Raw genomic sequence first — 5,720 nt, 5'->3', positions numbered from 1 at the left:
CTCAAAGAAAAAGATCGATTCGACACAGGCGAGACTTGAAGATTTTGATGCATGAACACAAGCTTTTTTTGTTAATTTTCTTGAATTTGTTGTCATTTTCTCTCCCCTGTTATCTCAGTGTTGAATAAAAGATTTCTTGACTTCCTCCTTTTTTTAAATGCTCTAAATATCGAAAATCGAGAAAACTCTCAAAAAATGTGTGATTTGCTGAAAAAGAGCGAGAAAAAACAAAAAATTAAAAAAAAACGCAACTTGTCGTACAATATGCGACTTGCTTACCGTAGTATTTGTATTTATTACGTAAAAAATACGTGGAAGAATAAAAAGAAAAAAGAATGAAAACGTCATAGTCATATTTGCGATGCCGGCCTCGGGCGGCAGAGGCCTCGCGAGGCTTTTTCTCAATGAAGCGAAATTGCGACGGCCTCGGCCGCACAAAATTGCGCGAGGCCTTCGGCCGGCCGAGGCCGGCCTTTTGGACAGCCCTGGTTCTTTGAAATTTTCAAAATTTGTGGAATGACAGGCCCGCCGGGCCGGGCTTGGGCCGGGCCTCCGAAATTCGGGAAAAAGCCCGGCCCGGTACAAATATGGTAAGAATGGATAAAAAAAGTTGCGATGGTAATAAAATTTGTTATTATTCAAAAAACTTTACTGAAATGATATTTAAAAAAGCCACCATAAAGACAACAAAAAAGCAACCATAAGGACCAACCTAATACTTGTGCTCAACTAGGTTGCATTTAGTCCGAGCAGAAGTTCGTACAAAAAAGTAGCGAAAAATCACTTTTCTTCCATGATTTCTCCTCGGAAAACCTGAATCGTTTTGGCACTTATTTCATATGGATTTTCAATGACTTAATGGAGTGTGCAAGGAAAAAATTTTTTTGAAATTAGAACGAGCCATGGCAGAGAAAACTGCCTTTGAAAAAAACGAAATTATTTATGGAGCACCATAAAACATTGTTTTGCAACACACACATAGGTATTCAAAAGTGTTGCATGTAGGATTACTATACCCTTTTAGGCAAAAAAGAAATGAGAAAAATTTCAATTACCACGAAAATTGAGAAAAGTTGGAAAAATGAGAAAAATTGGGAGGAAAAAACGAAAGAATATTGAGAAACAAAAGGAATGAGATAGAATTGAGAAAAGAAAGCAATTGAGAAAAATTGATAGAATATTTTACAGCATACTTGCCTGGCCGGGTTTTTTTCAGAATTTTCAGGACCCGGCCCGTCTCGGCCCGGGTTTTCAGAAGAAAATTTTCCTGTCTTTTCGAAAAAATTTTTGGGGTCAATAGAAAAAAATGGAAAACTTTTTGATCAAGTAAAACATTTTTCAAAATAAGAGTGTCCATAAAAAAAAGATTTTTTCACAAAACATTTTGAAAAAATGACTGAAATTTCAAAAAAAAAATTCAAATTTGGAGAACCCGGTCCCGCCGGGCCGGGCCCTGATTATGCAAGTATGTTTTACAGTTCTCCATTGTGTGCTTTCAGGAAATTTCAAGACTTCAAAATTAAAAAAACATTTCCTGCCTTTCAGCCGATGCCCAACATTTTCCACAATTTTTTTTCATGAAGAGTGAAAAATATGATACAAAATCAGAAAGAACAATGTGACAATGAGAAGTGAAAAACTTTTGTCACAATTTTTGGAAATTCAGAAATTTCAAAATACTGAGATTCTGACGTTCTGAAATTCTGAAGTTCTGAAACTTTGAGATTTAAAAGTTCTGAAATTCGGAGATTTTGAAGTTTTGAAATTCGCAAATTCTCAGATTTTCAGATTCTGAAGTTCCGAAATTTTCAAATTCCGAAATACTGAGATTGCAAAGTTTTGAAATTCGAAGAATTCTGAGATTTTCAAGCTCTGAAATTCAGGAATTCAGAAACTCCCTAAAAAAAATTGTACTCCCGAATCACAAGCGTTGTACCCCCAAATGAAATAGGTTGTATCCCAGAATCATTGATAGTTTGTACCCACGAATTTTGTACCCTCGAATCACCAATCTTGTACCCCCGAATCATTGTACAAAAAGTTCATTCGGTTTTTCAATGTCTATAAATCTCCTGCTAAACATTCTTGTCAATTTTATTAGCCTTTTCGCAACATTGATATTTGCATATAAAGATATTACAATCGGTTTATCATCAGAGACAAACAAAAAATAAATTATTTACGGCGACATCTTTGCCCACAAGACGGGGAGAGACACAACAAAAAGAGATTCTTCATTTCACCGCTTTTTCGTGTTGCTGTTGGCCCTTTTGATCATCAGCGTTTACAAATCGCTTTGTTTTTTTTTCACGGGCACCCCTCTCTTCCCATCTTCTCGTACAGGACTGGTTCTCTCTCGGTTTGTCATTAACTCAACGTGTCCTCGACACAGAGATTGTGGTGAGCGAATAGTAGTAAGAGGACATGGAGAGGCAAAACCATTAACCATCGACCTCGATTTCAAATCAAATCAATTTCAAATCAATCGTTCTTCTTTTCTTCCTTACAGTTTATTCTGTGTGTTTGTTTGTTAGAACTTGTAAGAAATGAACAGTGTATTTCTACAACTTAGTTTTGAAAATTGCAATTTTTATGGATTAATATGGAGTTCTAATGGATAGCGTATTATTTTTAATAGAACCTTACCATTAAACTCCCATTCTGGTCTCAATTGTCGTTAACACAATGCCACCCTTATACTTCCAATTTGAGCTTATTTTATTCGGTTTTCGTGCGAGATATCAAACATGCGTTAACTGATAAAATGTTAGTGATATTATGCAAACATTTTGTTAGTTGACAACCTTTTGATATCTATCAGAGGAACCGAGATATACAAACTTAAAGTACAATAATAGGGTGGCTTTCTATTACAGTCTTTATCTCGACTCCTGTGAGAAACGTAAGAGACTCGTCAACTAAAAAAAAAGATAGTCATGATATGACACACATTTGATCAGTTGACAAAATTTTTATATATTTTTCATAATTTGAGATAATTGAACTCAAAATTCAAGTTAAGAGTTTTGTAGCATTTAAGGTATTGTTCTTTCAAAATAACTTTCTGTAGCCATGGAGACTAGGAAATACTGAAAAAAATTCTAATCCATCCAATTTTCATTTCTCTTTCTGCCGTTCTGAAACAATTACCCAATTAAACGGAAGTTATTTTTCTTTTTTTTCAATTTTTTGAAATGAGAACCTGTTTTCAAATAGGACTACACAAAAGGCCAATTAGTGACTTTAACAATTAAAAAAATCCCTGCTACTTTATTGAAACTATATATAAAAAAAACTGTTTTTACCTATAATTCCAATTTTTGTATTACTCAAAAGTTTTGTCATTCTTTTCAACTGTCTGCCATTTTTCCTGTTTCAAGGAGAATACAATTTTTCCAAACGGCATGTAAGAAATGATAATCCGCGCGTGGCCTTAGAGGTACACAGGCGTACTCCGTAACTATGCTCTTTAGTGCATTCAAGTTGATGGCGACGACGGACACACAAGACAAAAAAACTGCGCAATAAAAAAACGACGAGAGTGAACCTGTAAGAGGAGAAAAAGAGACGAAAAGAAAATATATAGAAGCCAAAAAGTTGTTTCATGTTTGCTCCACTCGGAAGGAGGAAAGCACCTACGCACTTATGCCAAGCGGCTTTCGGCTTGCGTCCTACAGTTCTCGTTACCCAAATAAAACATTTTATCTCTCTTCTCTTCCCTACCTCTATTTCTTAGGTTGCCCTCCTACTGATTTGTTTGTCCATACACTTCTACTTCTTCCTGCTTTCCAAATTTCTACAGTTTTTCGTTGATTTTTTTGCATTTTTTTTCTTAAAGATTTTCTAACGTTTAGGTGTGAATAAATATTTTAGATACGTATGAAAATTGAAAAATCTAAGATTTTAAAGTTTGTTTTCGAAGTTGAATCAATTCTCTTGTGTGTTGTTTTTTTTAATTTATTATTTTGTCTTTAATAACTACCGTATTCTTTCGGAAGTTTGAAATTTTCAATTTAGTAAAAATATATTTCTTTAGTACAGTGCCGGCTAAACAATTTTTCAGTTGTTTTTGACTCTGATGCTCGGGTGTCAAATTGCCGACCACTTTTGAAATCATGGAGATTAAAAAACATCCCTAGCCTGAAAACTTTGCATTCACAGAATTTTTTAATTGCTAGTTTTCGAGCTGTTTGCCGGTTTCTGAGAGAAACATTTTTCATGTTTTTAGTACCAAAATGGGTCAAAACGGGGTGTATTTCAAAGACCAGATAATAGTTGAAAACTAGGAATTTTCAAAAAATTCTGTAAACGCAAAGTTTTCAATCTAGGTCTGTTTTACACTTTCCAGAATTTTCAAAGTGTTTGGAAACTTTACAATTGAGCTTCTAAAAATAGTCAAAATGCGGCACTTTAAGTAAAACTTGTGAAATTAACTTTATCTCTTTTATCTTTATTTTTCCTGTGAAAACAAAAGCCTACAGTATACATACTGCCAGACACATCAATCACACTTATGATAACACTGGCGCCAAAATTCTCTCCTCTTATTTTACGATTCTAATGTCTCCGTTCTGACCTATAAATCTGTTCCAATAGTACTTTGAAAGCTTTCACTACCTCTATCATTCTCGACACTTTATCAAATTCCATCATCCCCACAAAAAAATAAACCGCGCCGAAATGATAGGGGGTGGTCTAATGGAAATCTGGTTTGTGATCAACGTATAAGACCTTGTGACTCACTCACGGTCCCTAACTTTTTACCAGGAAATTCAAACAAATTCTTGGCTGTGTGCGCGCCTTGGAGGCGTTTGTATAGGCGTTACCCGTGTTCGTGAGACTGGTAATAAATATTCGACCTGACAAAAAAGAAAATGATTGGTAGAAGAAAAAGTTGAGAGGGGTGAAAAAGAAAATTGCCACACCTTCCTCATGAAAAACGTACTTTATTTCCCATTTTCAATAAGGTATTAACGAATTTTCAGTGTTCGCCCTTTTCATCTGGAAGAATTAATTTGAAAATGTCTTCCAAACAGTACTGATCGGTATGTACACATCACTTTGTATCCGCCACCTCTGACCGGAAACGAATAGATACACAAAAGACATTACACTTGTCCCCATCTATCAGTCTAACAACTCGTTCGTCTCGTGACCCTTACATTTAGTGTTCAGTTTTAGAAAACTTCTAACCAATTCTGATTTCACTAGAAGAGGCCCATCTCGAAGTTATTGTTTTTGTTCGTGCATACACATTTCCCTCGCATAGAGGTGATATGGTTGATTAATTAGGAGTTAGAAAAGAGAAAAAAGAAAGTTGACTATTCTTCTCTTCTTGCCACGCCTGCAATTACACAACAAACACATTTTAGAAATGATTGTTCTTCTTCTCCTTCTTTTTCTTCTCGATATGTCGTTTTTCTCGACAAGACGAGAAGAAGTGAGAGAGGAATCTGAGAAGATGGGTTGGGATGGGTGAAAGGTAAAGTAGAAAAATGTTAAAGAAACAACCACTCCCTTAAATTCACATCCCCCCCCCCCCTCCTCTCTCTCTCTCTCTCCTTGTTTCTCTTTCTATACCACTCCCATTATTACCGTTACGGCCCCCATGGGTTTTTGTATTGTTTCTTCTGTTTCAATTTTCTGATTACCCTCTTTTTTTTCTGAACCTTATTTTCTTCTTATCTTTTGAAATTGTGTACTGTAGTTGGTTTTCAGCT

Source organism: Caenorhabditis briggsae (genome assembly GCF_000004555.2).
Source record: "Caenorhabditis briggsae complete genome, chrX, whole genome shotgun sequence".
In the NCBI taxonomy this organism is placed as follows: Eukaryota; Metazoa; Nematoda; class Chromadorea; order Rhabditida; family Rhabditidae; genus Caenorhabditis; species Caenorhabditis briggsae.
This window is presented reverse-complemented; position numbering follows the sequence as displayed.